Source organism: Pleurodeles waltl, chromosome 7 (assembly GCF_031143425.1).
Source record: "Pleurodeles waltl isolate 20211129_DDA chromosome 7, aPleWal1.hap1.20221129, whole genome shotgun sequence".
NCBI classification, from domain to species: domain Eukaryota; kingdom Metazoa; phylum Chordata; class Amphibia; order Caudata; family Salamandridae; genus Pleurodeles; species Pleurodeles waltl.
Genome location: NC_090446.1, coordinates 762,877,067 through 762,901,086, shown reverse-complemented (window position 1 = coordinate 762,901,086; position 24,020 = coordinate 762,877,067). Strand labels below are relative to the sequence as shown.

Here is a 24,020-nt window from a genome sequence, read left to right as displayed (position 1 = left end):
AGATCTATGCCACATCACAAAAAATTGCTCCAGCTGTTTACCTTCTGTGCCGTCCAGAAACACCACAGAACACTAGTTATTGCGCCTCCACATTCCTTCAGCATCTTCAACAGTTTAGTCTGCTGCCCTGGATATTGTGAAGAAATGGGCTGGAGGAGTTTGTACCTGCTTAACTGTGTCTTACAGTTCTGAGTTTCATACCTCCGCATCAGGCACTTTATTTACTGTGCTACTGAGGTCTTGTCGCAGGAAGCATACATCCAAGCCTACATTACCTATCTTCTCCTTAACCTCTGTCTGGGAGGACTGGATCATCTTCAATATCACGTCAGTAGATGCTATTGAGTAGTACTGCGTAGTAGGGAAGATGGCCTGGTCTGAGTTCACCATAGGGGCTAGTAGTGTCACAGATCTGCCCTTGGAAATTTACATAGTTTCCCCTGCTAGATAGTGTGGTTTGTCTTGTCTTTAACCATGGTGAAGTAATGTGCTTCCTGGCAACTAACATCACTTGTGTGGTACAGATAAAAAATCCAGACTAGACGTTGGGAAGATATGTGCCCAGGAGGACACCCCTGTGCTTCAGTCTGCATCGACATGGGTCCCACTCTCTGCTCTTGGTTGGTTATCCCAGAGCTGGAGGATGCTCTATCTCCCCAACTCTTTAGGTAGGAGCACAGGTCTTCAAGGGCACATGCATTAGCTGAGGTGTTCATCTCAAAGTGCAACCAATTATGCCCATAGGCTGCTTTCAAGGACATATGAACTAGGCATGGATGGAGTTTGTGGAGTTCTGCCACACGGAACTCCGCGAAGTGGAAAAAAAACCTCCACCATGGTACGCAGACTTCTGCAAGTAGTCTGGGTAAGTCGCACTGTCCGTGCTGATTTTCAGCACCAGGGGTTTCTTCCATGATGCAAAATTAGCAGAGCACCAGAGAACGCTTAATTCTTTCTACTGCTTGAGTAGATTTTCTACTCGAGCAGCAGCTTCCTCAACATGAGCATTAGCATCCTGCCGCGACCACGTGCTTTCTGAAATCTCGCTCACGCTCGCCAACTTCATGATTTCTCTCACTCGCCAACTTAATGTTAGCGAGCTGTACAAGAGAAAAAACTCCACTCCACACCACATTGCAGAGTTTTTCTGAACTCAGGGCAGAGTGGTGAAAATTCTGCAAACTCCGCTAGCGGTGCCAAATTCTTCGCCCATCTCTAATATGAACCTGACATCCACCTGGCTAATCTTTTTGGAAAACGAAGCCAGTCACAGCCTCAAGCGCATATGGGGAGGGGACAGAAGGGAACTTTCCATAACGCTGTCCAGTTGGTGTAGGTCCCTCCAGTCAACACCTCCGGCAGCGCTGGCCTGGGGAAGCAGCAAATTAACCACGCCATCCAAAGAACTGGATCTGTTACCCACTTGTCTGTGTGGATGCTACAAAGAGTTGGTCATTTTTCCCTTTCTTTGTCATGATTTCACCTTACCATTGGTTTTGTTATCTTTTCCTTTCATTGAATTGTTGGAGCACTTTCAATTTATGACTTACAGTGTGTTTTTCTGTCGGAATGCTTTGATGTATCATTGCATATTACTCAGATGGATGTCTTTTATTGGGAGAGATCAGCTTATGCTTGCAGTAGGTGATTGTGGTGGCCGAATCAACTTATGAGGGAAAACTGAATGAAAAACTTAATGAAAGGAAGAATATGCTAATCCACATTGGTGGTGTATTTGTGAAGAGAAATAAACTAACTCAAATCACCTCTGCTCTGCCACTCACTGATGCAGGCAGGATAACATTTCTAAGTTTATCACTTTTGGTGGGCACTAGACCAGAGCTCTGTTAAAAGGTATTTGGTTGTTTTCTGGTGCTCGAGGCAGTAAGCTATCACATGCAATGGAGGTGTAAATCCCACTCTCTCTGAAAGAAATTCTCTTTTTTTAGCTGTCACTTCCAGTGATGGATTCCCCAATCTTCCCCCATTCTTGGAGGCTGCAAATATCTTCTAGCCTTTGATTTACCCTAAGCTTTTACTCTTGAGGCCATGGTCGCCAGTGAGCAAAGTTGTGAACACACTTTTTGAGATTGCTTCCACCTCGAAGAGCCTTTCATCACTTCACTTAGCCCATTGTTCCAAAATGCTTACTAACCCAATCATTAGAAGCCGGGGCCATGCTGTTGCTAATTGTGAAAGTCTAGCATTCAGAGTCCCTGCTCACTTCTCCCTGGGAAAATGGGTTACTGGAGAGCTAAGGGTGGGTATTCGGACTATAGGGAAAGCAAGAAAACCATCTCCCCCTCTTTTGAGGAATGATTTACTCCACAGTAGGGTGAGTTCAGCTCATGATGTGAGTCTAAGGCTTGGTTCATATTCCTTGAAACAGGCACCAATGTGGAATGTGGCCACAGTGAGTCTACCATCCAGTGATGACTGCAAGATCCCTTCTGCCTTGTCGGTTTTATGTTACGTTTTATTCATGCACCCTAACAAGCTATTTCGAGGAGCAGGTCCCTAAAGCTTGACCTAAGACATACTGAAAATATCAGAGGCAGCTTATGGCAGGGCTCCCACAGCTTCACGTGTCTGAAAAGTCTCCAGGCATGTTCTGCTGCTACTATGTACTGTGTTAGACCACAGGGATGCAAACTGTGCCTTATGGAACTTCAGTCTTTGACTCCCAAAATGGAGCTTTGTAGTAGCCAAAATTTGTATATCAATGATCTTTATCAAATCACAGTTAGGGTAATGATAAGTGGATACCTAACAAACTGACCTTTGGCTTCAGAAAAGTCGCTGGGCGAGCACAGCATTTTAAACTGTACAGTACATACTACTAGCAACCAATGGAGAGGGTTAAGGGGTTGGCATGATTCATTGTTCTGATGGAATGTTGAAATTTGGCTTTGTAATCTTTATCTGGATGAGTTGTAGCCTGAACATAGAGTAGAACATGAGGCTGCCATGTAGACCTTAGGGTAGTCTATTAAAGACATAGTAGGTGCTCTGAACAGTGCAGTGTGTCTCATAGGGAAGCAAAGTAGTAGAAAGCAGAAGTGGTGGTTGCTGGCAGTGGTAAAAGAAATCCAGGGAAATCCGATGTGTGTCCCCAAAATTATTCTCCAGTGCACAATGAGAGCAGATCATCCAGTACCCTTAGTGGCAGTAACTGCAGAAGCAATGTTACTTGCCACTGTATGGCATTCAAGTGTTCTAACTCCAGAATATGAAGCCAAATACATAAACAAACAAGTAGCAAATGCGTATGCAAAGTGAATGCAAAGAAAAATAAGCAGTGATCTCTCCTACAGTCCTTTACATTAACACTGCATCATCTCCCTCACCTACAAAAAAAATGTAACTTAATAATGGGTGACACAAGAAATGGTCAACAACAACATTTAACAACATGCCTTCAATACTTATAAAATATAATCAACTTTTCGTGGAATTGCAGAAGAACAAGCACGAGGTCCATATACTTAGTGATGTACCGTTGATGTGGTTAACCTCTCACACGTCTTCTGAGCCTAAAACATCTCACTATCCAACACACTGGAAGCATATGAATCCGTGTGCTCTTGAACATTTTGAGATTCTTTATTGGTAGGAATAGAATTTTGACTTTTCCAGCATTTTCCAGTGTTCCTTATAGCACCAGATGTTTAGCCTAAATCAATCGTTTCATCGTCTTTCAGACCCTTCGGATCACGAGTGCGGTCAAAATCATCTTAATTTAAATCAGTTTCTGACTTTGAAATAAATATACCCTGCTCAGATTCAACTTTGCTAGACTCGTCCTACTCCACCATCCTTTACCATCAAGTAGGTGGACAATCAACCTGAAGTGGGGCAGTGAACTTGGAAAGTTCTTTACTTACATTCTAGAGTTCTTATTGATTGGACCTCAATCACCAACTGATAAATTGATTTCTTTGACTAAATGTTTCTTGTCAAAGTGCTGTTTGTATTTAAATTGTTTTTGTTGTACTCCGGTGCGGAGCCACCTACATGTACCACCATTTATGTGCCACCAGACATGGATTCTGAGCTACCCGTTCATCTCTGACAAGACAGTCTTTCAATGTGTCAGTGAATGGGAAATGACCTCTCCTCAAACTGTAGGGTTCAAACCTTGACTGTTGAGTCTGTCGGATCCCTATCAGGTATGCCTTTGGTGCTTGAGGCGCAACGCATGTGCCCAAATAAAACCAGAGACCACACAGGTTTGTGAGTAGCCAAACAATGTAAAAGTCCACAATGTGACTGGTTACAGTCAAAAGGAAGGTCCCATTCCCGCTCCTGAAATAGTTCCCACAGCAAACCGTTATTGCAGTCAAAGTCTAAAAAGTAGCACAGGAAGTCCAGGCAACACTTGACGCCTTACTGCCACTCTTGAACTCCATAGAAGGAGCGAGGACATCAATATGCATCTATGTTTTGCTTTAAATCTGCTCCAAAGAAGATTGAGATTAGGAGTCTCATACCAAAGTTGCCTGCATTTTGGGCCACCACAGCAGATATAAGAATTTTATGAAGCCGTGCTGCGTCTTTTTTGGCACCCTGCAAGGCTCCCTCTGACACACCTATGGAACCCAAGGAACTGCAAAGATTTCCAATTGGATTTCTGCTGGTGGGTTTACCCTTCGTGTGAGCTGGAACCTCTAAACCCACTGAGGGTGCTGTCTTTGGGCCCCTTGCAACGACGTGGGCCAAATCCTCGAGCATTGACACTGCCCCGAATGAAGAGACACAATAGATTGTGCTCCCTTACCCTGAGCTGAAATTACCTCGAGGCTGCACTACGATCTCAACGGGAAGCAGCCTTCCAGGGACCCATCATATTTTGACTCACTGCCATTACCTCTGAGAAGGTCTCATGTTATACACAATCTTTCTGGGACAGACTCAGATAATGACCAATATAATGATGGGCATGAGTTGGTACCTCAGTACCCTAATGACAATTGATACGAGGAACTGCAGGATGCCAGTGTTCTCCACACTTCTCCAGACACTGAGCTGGTCTCTTCCCCCGGACCTGCTACTAAGGACATTGTCTCCCTCACTGAGGTGATGCGGTAGGGCGCCTGAGTTAGTTGACCTTCAATTACCAACTACAGATATATAACAAAATGTACTAACTGAGGTCCTACAACCTGGACAGACATACACACACATAGTCTCTTAAGAAAGCCCTAATAGATACCTTAATTAAGGCATGGTTTCCTTCAGTAAACCATCAAATATCTTGGTGTCCACGCCCTGCTTCAGGTGATCCGGCCATTATGACACAAAACCTGGCACCAGAGTTTAGTGGTGCAGGCATCTACTGGTGGGACTAACATGAATACCTTCCATGGTACCCCACCACACTGTGAGTCAACAAGAATTGAAACCTTCAGCAAATACAAATTTTTGTCCACTAGCCTTACTGTGCATTCTGTCAATGGCAGCTGTCTCCTAGGCTGCTACTCCCACGCACTTTGGGAATCAGTGGCCCAAGTCTTGCCTGCCGTACTAGAGGCGTCTCTTACACTGGCCATCCATGATGACTGCGTTGCACTATAATTTGTCATTCTCTGTGGCTAAATTCTACTAACTGCCTATGCAGGTAATAGATACCAGTGTAGTGCTCAGATGACATGCCTGGATGGGGTTAATGGGCTTCTCCATAGAGGTTCCGTCCTGACTGGTGGACATGCCTTTGATGGCTCCAATTTGTTTGGTGAGAAAGCAGACTCAGCCCTTGTGCCATTCTAGAATAGCAGGGCCATAGCAAGTTCCTTGGGTTTGTCTGCTCTGGGGAGACAGTTTCACCAATACAGTCAACACCAGCCTCCACAACTAGTCCAGCAAGCCTCTCAGTCATTTCGTGGCCTGGTTCTTGGATCCCACAGACAACGTGGCAACAGGGGCAGCATGCAACTCAGTCCTCTACTCCTCCAGTTGTCACAGCTGCAAAACCTCTTTGGTGTATCCTTCCAGACACGTAGTGACCCTGTCTGAGGCATGACTGGGCAGTTTATCCCAGGGTTGTAAGCAAGCACTTCAGACAAGTGGGTCCTGCGAACTGTCCATTGAGCTATCCACCACCCTCAGGACAGCTGACTGTGAATCATTTGTCAATTTTGCAGTAGGAAGTGCAAGGCCATAGAGAGCTTCCCGGCAATAAAAGTAGGCACTGGTTGTTACTCCTGCTACTTTCTGATGCCATAGCACAGAAGCCTATGTTCTATTCTAAACCATCTCCTTCCCAATTCCTTTATGTGAAAGGACAAATACAAGATGTTCACCTTGGCCCCAGTTTTGTCTACCCTAGACCCTGAAGACTGGATTGTAGTGTTGAATAAGCAGAATTTTTATTGCCACATGCGTACCCTGCATGCCCACAGATGCAATACATGGTATGGAACGAGTCTTTCGAGTTTACAATGCTCCCTTTAGGCCTCACCAGTGCCCCTCGTGTGTTCACAAAAGTGATTGCTGTAGACGCAGCACATATTCGGATGTTAGGAGTCCTAGTCTTCTCTTACCTTGATAACTGGATGCTGAAGGGTGACTCACCAGCGACAGTCATCACGGACCTCTAGACTATGGTGATCCTTCTGACATCTTGGGGTTCACTGTAAATGTACCAAAGGCACACCTGACTTTCGCTTATGCTCCAGTTCATTGTCGCCATTTTGGATTTTGTAGTTTCATGCCTTCACCTAAGAGAGTCCAGGACATTTGGGCTATGATCCCAGTGTTTTAGCCTCTGCCCTCGATCAAAGCTGGGATTACTGGCCTCCTGCCTCCTGCTGATGACGCATTCCAGAGGGCATATGCTGGCTCTGCAGTGGGATCTGAAGTCCCAGTGGGCACAGCACAAGGGGGATCTGTCTGAGCAGGTCCATATTTCAGGGGAGACTGCAAAAGACATCCAGTGGTGGCTGCTGGACTCCCCCTCCTCCCACCCCCCCCCCCCCCACCTCCCCCACCAATTGGGTCAACGGCATACCCCTCTCCTTACCCTATCACAATGTACACAACAGGAATGATGCATCACTTCTGGATTGTAAAGGCCTTGTTGGGGACATGGAGATCAGAAGCATATTATCTTGAGCAGAGGCTTGGCTACACATCAACCTGCTGGACTTGCTGACCATTTGCTGGATGTTGAAAACCTTCCTACCTACTAGCAGAAGAAGGCTGCTTCTGGTGCTTTATGGCCAACATCACTGCCATGTAATACTGCAACAAGCAAGGTGAGGAGTGGGGCAGGCCACTCTGTCAGGAGGCAAAACATTGGAAATTACTGGATTGCCAGGGGAGTTGTCTAGTGGCATACCACCTTCCGGGATCTTTTAATGCCAGACCTGACTAACTCAGCTGCTGACATGTAGCAGAAAATGAATGCAAATTACATCAGGGTTTGGTGCAGCCTATTTTTCGACAATGGCGAGAAACTTGTCTTGATCTCCTTGCCACCGCTGAGAATATGCAGTGTCAGCAATTTGTCACATTGGAGTTCCCATAATGGCTCTTTCTCGGAGACTCATTCCTTCTAAAGTGGAGCTCTGGACTCCTGTATGCCTCGGACTGCTACCTTCCCTGCCTCGAGTTCTGAAGATCAAGAAAAGCTGGGTCCATGTCTTCCTAGTGACACCAGATTGGCCAAGGAGAGTGTGGTACCTGGACTTCCTTGGTATGAACATCAGTCTTGCGATCATGCTGCCGCTTCAGGAAATTCTTCTGTTGCAGCAGCAGGGCAGGGTCCTGCACCAGAGTCTGCATAATCTTCATCCCCATGCTTGGACATTAGGCAGTGACAATTGACTGCATTTGACGTTCTTCCTGAAGTAATGAATGCCATCTGGGCAGCATGGCATCTCTCCACGAAATCTCTATACGCCTGTAGTTGGGACAAATTTGTGGTTTGGTGTAGCACTCAGCAGATTGATCCACTACAAACCAAATTACCCGAAGTATTGGTTTTTGTGTTGTCCCTAGCACATCAAGGACCTTTAAGGGGTATTAGTCTGCTCTTTTGGCTAGTTCTATGGTTAACATCTTTATGTAAATCCTTGTGTTCACACCTTTTGAGCCATTGCACAGCTGTCCATTGCGGCTCTTTAGACTGAATGCGGTTTTCCTTATTGCCATGACATAGGTGGGATGGGTGAGTCAGCTAAAAGCCTTCTCTGTCAACCCACCATACACAACATTCTTTTTGAACAAGCTGGTGCCACGGATGCAGGCTTCATTCCTAATGAAAGTGGTCACCCATTTTCATGTTGGGCAAACAGTCAATCTCCCAGCATTCTTCGCTTCACCACACCACCTCACTCCAGGAGGAGGAGAAACTCCATTGTTTGGTTCCTAGAAGAGCCCTACGTTTTTACAATGAACATACCAAGGAACATTGTATGAACAATGAGCTCTTTGTTGGATTTGCAGGGGTAAGGAAAGGCAGTGAAAAAACGGGCCATCTGGAATATCCTCTGCATTAATATCTGCAATGCACTAGTTAAGAAGCAGCCTTCAGAAGGCTTATAACCTCATTTTCTCTGTGCAGAGGCTACTACCACTGCGTTGACACACATAATACCTATTCTGGATATCTGTTAGGCTGCTGCTTGGGCTCCAGTTTGTACGTTCATGAAGGACTGCTCTCTGGACAACCAGGTCTGTAGAAATGGGCATTGTTGTGCAGGACATTTTGATCTGAACCTGTTCAAAGACCCACCAACTTTAGACATACTGCTTTGGTATCTATTCAAAAGGTGAGGAATATGCTGTTAAAAGTATCCTTCAGAAGAACAAGTTTCTTACCTCCAGTAATGCTCTTTCTGGTGGATACTCTAACCGCAGAATCGTCACTGACCCGCCCATCCTCCATGTACTGTGAATAGGAATCTTTTTCATCTAAAAAGGTCCCATGTCTAGAGATCTGTTCACTGATCAATCCAATCTTCTGATGGGATGTGCCACTGTGAGTGCCATCAGTGCAGAAAACAACTTGCCGGTTTAATGCCTGCGGAATATTCAAAAGGTGAGGAATCTGCAGTTCGATAGAGTATCCACTTTTATGTTAAAATTACCAAGTAACATATACTCTGAGGTAACTGCTTATATGATACCTCAAAATCTAATGCTACCTTTTAGCAAGCCTCATCTGGAAATGGACCTGGACGTTCTCTTGGGAACGACTGCGCAGTCTGCCAAGTGTGTCAGGCATATTGTTGTTAATGGTCCTATACACCATAGACACGACTTTAGTATCTAACTGTTCCGTCAACAATCTACCTTCCAATGGAGCGTATTCCTTTATTCCCTCTCCCGGGAGGCCCTCTGCCTTCCATGCATGTCTCAATCGAGCATAGTGGAAGAACTGTGTCCTGTTGAACCCATAGGTGGCCCAAAGTGTCTCAAAAGGCATGAGGTCTCCCCCCTCTACTACATCTCCAATGGTTGAGACTCCAATGTGATCCCAAGCCTCAAAGCCAGTCAGTTTACCAATATCCAGCAGCCAGCCTCCCTCCCATGGGGGGTGGCATTCCTGGTGGGCCTATGCATCCATTCCAGAACCCTGGTGACCATAGCCCATGCCCAAAAAGCTTCCCTTTAGGTAAGCCCTTCTCCCCCACTTCCATATAGGTAGTGGAGACATGATTTCCCCTCCCACTGCAATCTCTCCAACCCAAAAGTAGGGTGGTCCCCGAGGGCATATATCCACTTGTTAATATTGATCGGGTGTGCCGTTCAGTAATACGTCTCTACCTCCGGCAAAGACAGGCCCCTTTATATTGATTAAGTTGTAGTGATTTGAGTGCAATTCGGGGGTTATTCTTCTCTCACAGAAAGAGACGCACATCTCGCGCCAGAGTTTGGAAGAATTTCGGGAGGATCTGGTAGTATGTATCCTGGAATACATGAAGCAACTTTAGGAGAGGTATCATCTTAAACATAGCCACATGTCCCATCAAGGTAAGTGGTGACTGCTCCATATCAGCCCGACAGGCCGCAGTCACCCTCCCCAGGTTTCGGGCGTGGCAAAGGTCCACCTTATGTTTCATGAATATACCAAGATATTTAAATCCCTCACTCAAATATTGCAGTTTAATTGGGAGGGAGTGGAGAACCATGTGCTTCTGCGGGGCATACAACACCAATTTATCCCAGTAAATCTGGTAACCAGAATAACTCCCATACTCTGCAAATACATGAAAAAGGCTCAGAAGAGAGTCCAGGGTTCTTGCCACATATAGAAATATATCATCAGCGTACAAGGAAATGCCTTCCTCTTCCCTCTCTTCCTCTTTCAGCCTGAACCCATGTAACTCAGAATGAACACAGATCCTGCACACCAGGGATTCTACTGTGAGGGCGAATAACAAGGGGGACAAGGGGCATCCCTGTCTAGTGCCCCTTTCAGTAGGAAACTCAGATAAAAGGGTACCATTCACCTTAAGCCACTGCCACCGGGTTACAGTAGAGCAGCCTCACCCATTCCTGACATCTGGGGCCAACTCCGAATCTCTTCAAAGTACCCTCCAAGAAGGGCCAATGCACCTCATCGAATGCTTTTTCAGCATCCGGAGCCAGGAATATGAGAGGATCCATGCGTTGCAGGACAGTATGTATCCAGTTATGTGTGTGCCTCAAATTATATCTCGTGGAGCGTCCCGGCAGAAAGCTGGATTAGTCCCTATGAACTAGGGGGGTTATAACGCCATTAAGGCGCGCTGCTAAAACTGTGGCCAAAACTTTCACCTCCACATTAAGGAGGGAAATCGGGCTATATAATGTGCAGGACACTTTAGGCCTTCCTTCTTTATGGATTATCACTATCTCTGCCCGCCTCAAATCTGGAGGGAGGGCTCCTTGGCATCTTGCCTCCAGAAACAGATTAAGGAGATGGGGTGCCAAAATATCTCCAAGTCTTCTGAAAAACTCCGCTGGGAACCCGTTAGTGCCCAGGGCTTTCCCGGAGCACAGCTTTGTTATGGCTGATTTAATCGCCTCCAAGATGATGTCCTCTTCTAACACCCCCGAGCCTCTGCATCCAGACTGGGACAGCTATATTTTGTAGGTATTCCCTAATCGGATGCGCTTCCGGTAGGGGGTGTGCCTGGTACAAATTCCATTATTATCTGGCAAAGGCCTCAGCAATTTCTTTGAGGAAACCTTAGCTCCATCTAGTGTCACAACCTCATCTACCCACCTTGCCTCCCTTTCCTTCCTTTCCAGCCAAGCCAGAAGTTTCCCTGCTTGTCCCCCGTTTCATATAGCATGTGTTGAACGCTGTGCAACTGAATTCTACTTTCATTCTCCGACTCTTCCCTATACCCTGCCCTAACTAGTTCCAACTGGCGAAGGGCGGGAGCCTCTTCCCATTCTCAACGTCTTTGTACAATTTTGAATTGCATCCCCAGTGGAACTTCTGCAACCTTTTTTCTTTCAATGGTCAGCCCTGACATTTCTTCCTCCAGGTTTATATTGTATTACTAAGTTATATTAAATGAGCTAACAACCTGGCCAGCTTAGCTGAAGGTTTACCCCTAACATTACCATTAAGCAGACCAGAGGATTGTGATCGGTAAAAATGTTAACTAGTGAACTCCGCTTGTGGTTTATATTTATTCTAATGTCCAAATACCGGGCAACGCCATGTGCTCAATGGTGCTAGAAAAACACTGCTGTATGTTCCTTTCTATCCACCCACTGTGTAGGGTCAGCACTCAGAACTTTCTGACTGGCATTCACAATGAAACCACATGTCCTGTCCGAAATGAATGGCTTCAAAACAAGCTCTAGTATGGTTACCTTTTTCAACCTGTTGTATGCCTTACTGGTCTCCTCTGATCAAACACATTTCTGTCCCCTTTCTAGCAGTTGTCTATGCCGCAGAACCGTAAAAATATATCCGTGCACAAACTGTGCATAGTATTCACTGCGTCCCAAAAATTAACATTAAGCATCCTTGTCTGTAGGAAATGCAGCGTCCTTGATTACCTTAATAAGTGAAACTTTTGGTTTAGCTCCAGTTACTGTTACTGTGTGCCCCAAGTAGTCTACCTGTTGCATGAATAACTTAGGTTTGTCACATCTGTCTGTTAATCCATTTTCTTCTAAAATTAACAGGACTCTTTCTAACAGGTGGTTCTGTTCAGAAAGTGATTCCACACAAATTAATGATAATTTTGAAAAGGCTGCATACCTGAAATTCTATACAAAATAGTATCCATTATTTTCTGAAACAAGGCCAGTCATAAAAATGTATAAGTCCCAAATGGAGTAGGTCCTGTGACTCGGCAGGAAGTGGAATGCAATGGTATTCTGACCTTGGATCCAAGATTAATAGTGTGTGACATTCCCCAAATTTGTAAACCGGTCATGCATCTTGGGGAAAAGGGTGCAATCAATCCCTATATTTTTATTTAGAGTGCGTTAGTTGGCATATAAACAAACCTCACCAAACTCCTTCTGCACGTTCATATCAGGACCTTTCCGCTCTGAAACATCTTTTGCCCCCATGATTCCTTCTGCACACATGTTATCCTACAAAACTTTAAGTTCAGACAATATATACTTAGTGGGACTGGTCGTACTTTATCCACAACTGGGTCATATTGAGCCTTGATTTTAAAAAGAGGTTTATATCGATTTAAGATGCAAACTTTGTCTTGAAAGACTTCGGGGAACGTAACTCACAATTGTCTCCACCAACACATTTGTCCTAGAGTAGTATCATCCTCAGATAAAACAATGTCTAATAAAATTATTGGATTTTTAGCTCCAGGCTTTAGAAGTAAACCCATTTGAGCCAAATCCTGCTATCCAATAATATTTCTACCCTTGATGGCTACCTATATTTTTGTGTGATTAGTTCTGCCTAAGCAAGATAAGAAATCATTGAAAAAAAACGAAATTCTCAATATCTTGTTGACCAAAATCTTTTGGATGAACATCAGTAATACACAGTTTGATTGTTTTTTAATCTATTTATTTGGATTCCTACATGTACGCACATACACAATGTACCCATTTGAAACAAGCGTATTCGAGTGTACAGAAAAAAGGGTTTCATGGAATACAGAAGAAGGCTGGCAAAAAAATATAACAAGCGAAGAAGCATGGCCATCTTGATGAGGGCCACACGCCCAGCACCTGAAAGCGAGAGTGATTTCCAAAAGGCTGATTGTGCTTGTATTGAAGACACTGGGGTGAGATTACTGTGGAACAGGTTATCAAGGTCACAATAAATGCAGATACCCAAGTATCGTAATGTCACTGGCTGCCATATTAACTGAGTGCCACTAAGACAGTAAAGAGGGTCAGGGATAGCGTACCAAAGGAGTAGAGACACAATGTTGTTGAGTTAACTTTGTGTACGGAGATAATAGCAAATCGGTGGAATATGGATGCTAAGTCTGAGGGAATTTTGTGTATGTCGCATAGGTATAAAAGCCAATCATTGTCACTGAGTGATGTTCAGTGTAACCCATCTCCTGTCTTCGTGTGAATGAAGAGCAACTGCTAGCAACTCAATGGCCAAAGCGAAAAGTAGGAGGATAATGAATGTTTGGTACCCCTGTGTGTTGCAGCTGGGTCGGATATCAAGAACCCGGTTTTGACTCACTCTGGGCTAGGTATAGAGTAGTTACACCAGGTTAAAGGATCTGAGGTCTAGTCGATAGCGAGGTAGGACGACGAATAAATATTCCCACTCTAGGAACTCCAATTGTAATTGTGTTTATATAGCGCTTACTAACCTTGATGATGTGTCGAAGAGCTTTTCGGCGAGTAGCACACTACTCCGTAACCCAAGTGAAATTAGTGGTGGATTAGTATAGGGAAATAGGAGTACAGTATTGGTATTAGTATTTGTTAATTTGAGCAGAGGATATGGAAGTTTCTTAGTTGGATTGACTAGCGTAATGGAGGGATAGAGGGGGCAAGAATCCAGAAGTGTATTTGGGGTTTATAGTAATAGGATGAGGCTTGAGATGAGTAAAGGAGAGATGGAGGAGGGAAGAGTCTGTGGAAAGGGGTTAGGGAGATCACAGTAGAAGGGCTTTTGGATGAGACAAGGGTGAGATAAATGAGGGAGAATTTAGTAGGGTTGTTTGGGAGATCATAGTAGAAAACTGAGGTTTGGGATGTGCTATACGCAGTAGAGGAGGGAAGAGTTTAGACATGGTTATTTTGGGGATCAAAGTAAAAGAATGGGTTTGAGGTGAGTCAGAGTGGGGATGGAGGATAGAATGATAGACATAGGGTGATGGGGAGACAGTAAAGCTTACGAGAGAGTACATTTTTAATTATTTTTTTAATTTTATCTTGTATTTTTTTTAATTATATTTATTTTTTATTTTATTTAATTTTATTGTTTTCTCTAGTACAGTAGGACTAGAGTAATAAACAGCTATGGAAATAACATAGTAAGGGAATATATGTGTAAGGAATATACAGGGAGTGCAGAATTATTAGGCAAATTAGTATTTTGACCACATCATCCTCTTTATGCATGTTGTCTTACTCCAAGCTGTATAGGCTCGAAAGCCTACTACCAATTAAGCATATTAGGTGATGTGCATCTCTGTAATGAGAAGGGGTGTGGTCTAATGACATCAACACCCTATATCAGGTGTGCATAATTATTAGGCAACTTAACAAGAAACAAATATATACCCATTTCAATTATTTATTATTACCAGTGAAACCAATATAACATCTCAACATTCAGAAATATACATTTCTGACATTCAAAAACAAAACAAAAACAAATCAGTGACCAATATAGCCACCTTTCTTTGCAAGGACACTCAAAAGCCTGCCATCCATGGATTCTGTCAGTGTTTTGATCTGTTCACCATCAACATTGCGTGCAGCAGCAACCACAGCCTCCCAGACACTGTTCAGAGAGGTGTACTGTTTTCCCTCCTTGTAAATCTCACATTTGATGATGGACCACAGGTTCTCAATGGGGTTCAGATCAGGTGAACAAGGAGGCCATGTCATTAGATTTCCTTCTTTTATACCCTTTCTTGCCAGCCACGCTGTGGAGTACTTGAATGCGTGTGATGGAGCATTGTCCTGCATGAAAATCATGTTTTTCTTGAAGGATGCAGACTTCTTCCTGTACCACTGCTTGAAGAAGGTGTCTTCCAGGAACTGGCAGTAGGACTGGGAGTTGAGCTTGACTCCATCCTCAACCCGAAAAGGCCCCACAAGCTCATCTTTGATGATACCAGCCCAAACCAGTACTCCACCTCCACCTTGCTGGCGTCTGAGTCGGACTGGAGCTCTCTGCCCTTTACCAATCCAGCCACGGGCCCATCCATCTGGCCCATCAAGACTCACTCTCATTTCATCAGTCCATAAAACCTTAGAAAAATCAGTCTTGAGATATTTCTTGGCCCAGTCTTGACGTTTCAGCTTGTGTGTCTTGTTCAGTGGTGGTCGTCTTTCAGCCTTTCTTACCTTGGCCATGTCTCTGAGTATTGCACACCTTGTGCTTTTGGGCACTCCAGTGATGTTGCAGCTCTGAAATATGGCCAAACTGGTGGCAAGTGGCATCGTGGCAGCTGCACGCTTGACTTTTCTCAGTTCATGGGCAGTTATTTTGCGCCTTGGTTTTTCCACACGCTTCTTGCGACCCTGTTGACTATTTTGAATGAAACGCTTGATTGTTCGATGATGACGCTTCAGAAGCTTTGCAATTTTAAGAGTGCTGCATCCCTCTGCAAGATATCTCACTATTTTTGACTTTTCTGAGCCTGTCAAGTCCTTCTTTTGACCCATTTTGCCAAAGGAAAGGAAGTTGCCTAATAATTATGCACACCTGATATAGGGTGTTGATGTCATTAGACCACACCCCTTCTCATTACAGAGATGCACATCACCTAATATGCTTAATTGGTAGTAGGCTTTCGAGCCTATACAGCTTGGAGTAAGACAACATGCATAAAGAGGATGATGTGGTCAAAATACTCATTTGCCTAATAATTCTGCACTCCCTGTAATAATATGAGATGTAAACTTGTATAAACACAGACTTTAAAGATTTGCAATATTTGATGTTAATTTATTAGTGCACTTTTCCAACATTCATCCTTCCTCAATTTTCCAAAAGCGAAATTCTTGATGTTAAAATAGTTAAGATAACATTTGCTCATTGTGATATAAAAAAGAAAGCAGGAATTCATGAGTATCTTATATAACAATGTATCGAGGAGCTTTGAAATGACCTATGAATATGTTCAGCATAGAATAATATACACATATATATGTATGTACACGCACATACACACACACACATATATACATGTAACCAGGAGCAAAATACATTTGTTACACAGGCTTAAAGAGTGAGTGTATATTTTATTATTATGAAATTGTAACTATACATATTTCTTAAAGAACTATACATATCTAGTTTATACACATAATCCTATTATAAATATTTATCATCACAGGCATATGCAGTCAATTACTGTTTGGATATGGTTTTTATGAAGGAAAGAGCTTCCTTAGCTCTTTAGTAGTCTTCTGAAGACAAGATAGTTATCCGTGGATCTTATATTTGGTAGTAATGAATTCCAAAGTTTGGCTGCTTGAACAGAAAATGATGTACTACCTATTGTCTTCTTCTTGTATGGTGGTGTTATAAGGTGGGGTGCCAGTTTGAGCAGAGGTTTCTTTGTTGAATGTATTTGGTTATTTTGTTTCTGATGAAAAGCAGTCCTATTCCATTTATAGCTTTGTGGGTGATACAAAGCTCTCTAGATGGGGCAGATGTGGGCTTGTGGCTTTACATGTAATAGTAGCCTGGCAGCTGAGTTCTAATTATATGTTGTCGTTTTTTCATAATAGATGGTGATGATCCATGGTAGAGGCTATTGGCGTAATCCAGTTTAGATATTACAAGAGATAGTAGCTTGCACCTTGTGTGGAAATCCGGGGTGGGGGGAAGATGCATCGCAGATTCTTCAAGGTGATGAAGCTTGATTGTGCTAATTTGTCCACTTGGAGTCCATGGTAATTTCAAGGTTTTTAACTTCCTTAGATACTTGAGGGGGTGGTCCCAGACCGTCAGGCCAGGCGCACAGTGAGTCATAAAGTTTCCAGTTGCTATATGTGAGTATTTCCATTTTGGCCGTGTTCAGTTTGAGATGGCTCCAAGTCATCCACTGAACAACGGCTCTGAGGCAAATGAAGATTTGTGATTTTCCAATGCCTTTGGGGCATTCCGGTTTAAGGAGTATTTGTGTGTCATCTGCATAGTTGTAGCATGTGAGTTGAAAATCATTGATCAGTTGTGGTGATGACGTCATGTAGATGTTAAAAAGCATAGGTGCGATGATTGATCCTTGAGGGACCCTATCCTTTGTGAGGCAGGGTTTGGACGAGAAGGGTTGAATATAGATATTAGTTCTTTTTGAAGGTAGGATGTAATCTAGTCTAGAGCAGTCCCTTCTATGTCAGCTTTGTGGAATCTTTGAATTAGGGTGTCCTGGTCAACAGTATCAAAGGCAGCTGAGAGGTCCAATAGAAGTAGTGCAGCAACTCCATTGAGGTCGACTGTTTTTTTAAGATCATCCCAGATTGCTATGAGTGCAGATTAATGCCTCTTCCTGGGCAAAATCCAGTTTGGTAGTCTGTAAATATGGTGTTGTCTTCAATGAATTGTCATCTGGGCAAATGCAGCTCTTTCTATTAGTTTGCCCAGGAAAAGCCCATTTGTAATTGGTTTGTAGTTGTTGGGGGTTAGGCGGGTCCAGGTTTGTTTTCCTTAATATCGGCCGTATGTATGCTTTTTTCAGGTGTTATGAAATGTTCCTATAGTTAGAGTTATTGATGATTTTTCTTGCAGATGTGGCAGCAGAAGTAGATATAAGAATGTTCTTGAAGATATCTGGTGGACGGGGTCAGAAGGGTAGCTGAAAGGCCGTCTTGCTTTGACCAAATCCCTAAATTCACCATGTGATACTTGTTTGAAGGAGTGCAGAAGCTGGATTTGTTTACTCTTGGAGGAGAGTTTAGGAAACGGGTTGGTGCTGATGGTTTTCTTTTGTTTTAATTAGGAGTTCAATGTGTCTGCCTTGGTTGTGTAATGAATCGCCAGTCTGTTTGTCAAATCTTGAGTAGTGGGATGACTTCCTTCCGTGCATTTAGGTTTTTTTAAATTCATTGAGAATTTTATAAAATTCTATAGTTGCAGATTTAGCATTTTGGATTCTGTCTGGTTTGTACATATTTTAGCTTTTTTAATTGATGATTTGTATATTCTGTTAACTTTGTGTAGCTGAAGTTTGTCTTGAATGTTTGTTTTGTGCCAGGTCTGTTGCAGCCTTCCGATTTGTTGCTTTATCTTTTTTAGTTCTCTGTTTCTCCAAGGCGTTGGTTTTCTTTTGTCCTGTTTAGTTTTTCTGAGCGGTATTAGGATATCGAAAGCTTCCTGTAGCCACTCATAAAGTTTCTTGACATAATTTATTGTGTCTAGATTTGTATTGGCTGTTAGTTGTGTTTCTAAGCCTTCAAAATTGAGTTTGTTCCATGGTCAATAGATGTATGTATGTAAGGTGCTATAAGGGTGTGTTGATTTGTGGTGTTTTATGTCGGAAAATCACCAAATGGTGGTCTGACCATGTGATTGGTGTGATGCTTTGACCAGTAACTAGTTCAGGGTTTGCAAAAATGACATCTAGGATGTGTCCAGCGATGTGTGTGGGATTGTGTACAATTTGATGTAGGTTCAGTATGACTAGGCCAGTGGTGATATCGTTTGATGGGGCAAATTGGGTTTGTCAAACCAAATGTTTAGGTCCCCAAGAATGCATAGGTTGAAGTCTAATGTTCTAAGGTTTGAGACTGTGTCTAGAAAAGTGTCTGGGAATGTTGAGGAGTTAGGTAGAGGTCTGTAAAGGAGGAGAAAGTTAGAGGACGACGTTGGTGTAGGGTCGCATATGGTGAGGAGGGCCTAACAACCTTGTATGGAAATGTTGTCTGTATACTGAGATGTATTGCGTGTTTGAATATATTAGCTTGTCCACCTACTCTTTTGTGTGATGGTTTAAAAGCTTGGAGGAACAGCTTCATACAACACTGGAACCATGTCATGTCCTAACCATGTCCCTGTTATGAATAGTAAGTCAGGTTGTGTGTCAATGAGCCGGTCGTAGATGTGGTGCTAGTTGTTTTGAGAGTGATCAACCATTTATGAGCAGGAGGTTTAGAAAATGTGTTTGTGACTGTCATTTTGTTTTGGAGAAGGGTGAGCAGTATATTTTGAGCTTGTATCAGGTGTTAGTTGGGGTAACTGTATGAGGGTCACAATAGTCCTGTTTTTCTCATATATGGTGTTATTCATCCAGCAGGCTTTGGAGGCATTTTGTTGGGTCTGTGTGTGTTGGTAGTGGGCTTGGTGGCTGAGAGTGATATGATGAGTGTAGTGTTTTTTGTAGAGTAGCCTTATTGTGTAATAGACAAGGGGATGCAAAGTTGTTAAGAAGGGCCTGTTTTTTTTGTTTGCATCTGTTTAGTGTGGAAGGAGTATGGGTTAGGGTTGGTGCTGGAGCATGTGGATCATAATGTAAGGCTCTAAATTGTGCAATGGATGAGAGGCAGGTGAATGAATGTTGCTGTGTTGGTGCTTGTGGTAGATGTTTGTGAAGAGTGAGAATTTAGGAGTAAAGATTGGTCAGGATTTGCATTGTTTGTGTAGTCATGAGGGTGGGAGTGGGTGTGATGGAAGGTATTATGAAGGTTTGTTGTTTTGATGTGCTGATGTGTGCGGTTTGTTTTGTTTTTGTGGAGTAGTGGGAGGAGCTATCAATGTAGTACTTTTCTGTGAAAGATTGTATATGAGTTAGTGCTGGTGAGTGGTATTAGAATATTACAGGGGGTGTTGATGTGTTTAAGAGAAGGATTGTATGAGGTGTGTAAGGAGGTATGAGAGTTAGGGGTGTTTGTGTTAGATTTGCTCACTGGAAGAGGTAATATGTATGGTGGAGTGTAAAGATTGTATGGTTGTGTGTAATTGGTGACGAGTGGGGAAGGGTGTTTGTGGATGTTATGATGGAATGCTGAGTTTAGGTTTTGTCATGATAAAAAGGGGTCTTGCAGCAGCAAATAGACGATAGTGCAGTTGGTTTGTATGAACAGGGTGTGTGTGTCTGGATGGCTTAAAGTAATGTATAATGTGGTTTTGTGTTTAGTGGGCGACGGCTAGATGTGTTAGTGGTAATGGACAGAGTTGTGTTTGGTGTGAGAACAAAGGTGTCTTAATGTTGTAGTTGTGGTGGATATGTGTTTAGCTGTGGTATGTGGAGTTTTATGATGGTTGATGAGACATTGCAATCTGTATGCAGTCTGTTTGTGGTGTATGAGTAGAATTCCTTTGCTGTTGTTGTGTTTGGATGTTGGAGTATGTGTAGGGAATAAGGTCCTGTCTGGTAAATGGAAAATTGGACAGCATGTCAGGCCCTAGGCCCGACCCGGCCCAAACAGGCAACTGCCCTTGTCCTCCCTGCCCGGGCAGAGACGCCCTGAGCCCTTGGCTTAAATAGTCCTATTGACCAATAGAAACATAGACCTAACACGAACCAATCAGATTAAGCCAATGGGAGACCTAGCCCTAATAACCAATCACACCCCTAGTCCTGACTACCAATCACAACAGTAACCCTAAAACCACAGACCAGTAGGAACCCTAGCCCTACCACCAATCACAATAGAAACCCTAAAACCTTTGACCAGTAGGAACCTTAGCCCTAGTAAAAATCACTGTAGAAACCCTAAAACCACAGACCAATAGGAACCCTAGCTCTAGTTACAAACACAATAGAAACCCTAATTCTTAAGCCAATAGAAATACTAGTCCCAGCAACCAATCACAACAACGTATGCAGCAACCAATAGAAACTTATATAAGGGCTAAGTTAACTTAAGCCCAAGCCTCTGTAAAAGGGAGGTGGGAGGTGCTCCTTTGTATCCAAGGATATTCTGAATAGGCAAAAAGAATCCACACTTCCAAGCTAGCAGAGTCTACTTTCCAGGTAAGGGACAGATTGAAAACTTACTGTAATACTGCTCATCATGCACGCAGATATTTGCACCTCGTTTTTGCCTTGAAAAAGCCAGACACTTTCTAAACACAGTTTAACCGCTACGGTGCCCTGGACGAGGTGATCTCGTCCTGCACCCGGGAACTGGGTCGTGGATGGAAGAGGAAGCCCTTCCACCCCCGACCCCCCCCCCCCGTGACGTCAGCGCGCATCGTGCGCTGACAATCACAGAAGGGCCTCCTCCATTGCACTGGAAGCTCAGCTTCCAGTGCGATCGAAAGAGAAAGGCAAAGCATTTCTCTTCCGATCACGTGGAGGAGGCCCGGAGAGGCTTCAAAGGGAAGGAACTGTATTTCCTTCCCTTTGAAGTCTCTTTGAGCGTTTCAAAAGGCGTATTGCTTTGCCCCTGGGGGCAGATCGGCCTATTGTTATTAGGCCGATCTGCCCCCGGGGGCAGAAACCTCTAGGCACCAGGGCAAATTTTTATTTTTTGTGATTTTTTTTTTTTTTAGAGATGTGGAGCGACCCATTAGGCAAAGGTCGCTCCCCTGGGGGGAAATTGTATTTAGACCATTTCTGCCCCCCTTGGGGGCAGATCGGCCGATTTTAGGTCAATATGCCCCCAAGGGGGCACAAACCACTAGGCACTGGGGATTTTTTTTTTTTTGGGCCAATGTCACGCAGGGGTAGCGACCCCGTAGGCAAGGGTCGCTCCCGGGGGGGTTGGGGGCAAATTTATTTAAGGCAGTTTCTGCCCCCCCTGGGGCCGGCTGAGCTAGAGGCCAAAATCCACAGGTAGGCACTTTGCAAAAAACACCTCTGTTTTCTGTGAAAAAATTTGATGTGTCCACATTGTGTTTTGGGCCATTTCCTTTCGTGGGCGCTAGGCCTACCCACACAAGTGAGGTACCATTTTTATCGGGAGACTTTGGGAATGCTGGGTGGAAGGAAATTTGTGGCTTCTCTCAGATTCCAGAACTTTCTGTCACCGAAATGAGAGGAAAAAGTGTTTTTTTTGGCCAAATTTTGATGTTTGCAAAGGATTCTGGGTAACAGAACCTGGTCAGAGCCCCACAAGTCACCCCATCTTGGATTCCCCTAGGTTTCTAGTTTTCAGAAATGCACTGGTTTGCTAGGTTTCCCCAGGTGCCGGCTGAGCTAGAGGCCAAAATCTACAGGTAGGCACTTTGCTAAAAACACCTCTGTTTTCTGTCAAAAATTGTGATGTGTCCAAGTTGTGTTTTGGGGCATTTCCTGTCGCGGGCGCTAGGCCTACCCACACAAGTGAGGTATCATTTTTATCGGGAGACTTGGGGGAACATAGAATAGCAAAACAAGTGTTATTGCCCCTTGTCTTTCTCTACATTTTTTCCTTCCAAATATAAGAGAGTGTGTAAAAAAGACGTCTATTTGAGAAATGCACTGTAATTCACATGCTAGTATGGTCACCCCGGAATTCAGAGATGTGCGAAAAACCACTGCTCCTCAACACCTTATCTTGTGCCCATTTTGGAAATACAAAGGTTTTCTTGATAGCTATTTTTCACTCTTTATATTTCAGCAAATGAATTGCTGTATACCAGGTATAGAATGAAAACCCACTGCAGGGTGCAGCTCATTCATTGGCTCTGGGTACCTAGGGTTCTTGATGAACCTACAAGCCCTATATATCCCCGCAACCAGAAGAGTCCAGCAGACGTAACGGTATATTGCTTTAAAAAATCTGACATTGCAGGAAAAAGTTACAGAGTAAAACGTAGAGAAAAATTGCTGTTTTTTCCACCTCAATTTCAATATTATTTTTTTCTGTTATTTTCTGTAGGAAACCCTTGTAGGATCTACACAAATGACCCCTTGCTGAATTCAGAATTTTGTCTGCTTTTCAGAAATGTTTAGGGTTCTGTGATCCAGCATTGGTTTCACGCCCATTTCTGTCACTGACTGGAAGAAGGCCGAAAGCACAAAAAATCGTACAAATGGGGTATGTCCCAGTAAAATGCCTAATTTGTGTTAAAAAATTGGGTTTTCTGATTTAAGTCTGCCTGTTCCTGAAAGCTGGGAAGCTGGTGATTTTAGCACCGCAAACCCTTTGTTGATGCCATTTTCAGGGAAAAAACCACAAGCCGCCTTCTGCAGCCCCTTTTTCCCATTTAAAAAAAAAAAAAAAAGAAATTTTGGCTACTTTTTTGGCCTCCTTCAGGGGAAACCACAAAGTCTGGGTACCTCTGGAATCCCTAGGATGTTGGAAAAAAAGGATGCAAATTTGGCTTGGCTAGCTTATGTGGACAAAAAGTTATGAGGGCCTAAGCACGAACTGCCCCAAATAGCAAAAAAAAGGTCTGGCACAGGAGGCGGGAAAAGGCCTGGCAGCGAAGGGGTTAAATCACAGAGCAGATTAAGCAGTCCCCTAAATACATACTGGTTAGCGACTGAGGTGTATGTAGCCTTTTTAAAAAAAAAAAAAATCAACAAAAATTAGGAGGGAGGGAAGTTTGGCTTTATGCAGTCTTGTGTCAGAAACTAGGAAGGAAATTTCAAACAGTGACGAGTTAAAAAAAAAAAGCAATTTAAAAACACCAAGCTGGCCGAAACACATGGAGCCTACTGCAAACAAGCACGGATAGCAGTACAAACACTTTGTAACAAATAACGAGAATTCCCAGAAAGTCTGGGGCTCTTACCAGTCTCCTAGAATTTCTCGATCATGAGGCTGTATTACGGCGCAGGGAAAGCTGGCCACACAAAATGGAGGTGGCTGTCTTAGGGTTCCCTCAACATTCCCTACCCAGATTTAAAGGACCAGTGTAGGTGTGAGAGGAGGGCTCAGGTAGTCAGGTAGCTAGAGAGCCAATCACCAAGTACAAACCCCTGTGGAAGGTAGGAGTGAGGTGCTCCTCTATTCAGAATCTCCTTAGATACAGACGGGCAGAATCCACACTTCCAAGCTAGCAGAATCTACTT

The 24,020-nt window shown here is 43.6% G+C and overlaps 1 protein-coding gene across 1 annotated transcript in view; it reads left to right on the top strand.

Annotated features, from left to right (window-relative positions):
* The window catches only part of PCBD2 (pterin-4 alpha-carbinolamine dehydratase 2), a 483,264-nt gene that overhangs the window by 398,480 nt on the left and 60,764 nt on the right, over positions 1 to 24,020 (top strand). The window lies entirely within an intron of this gene.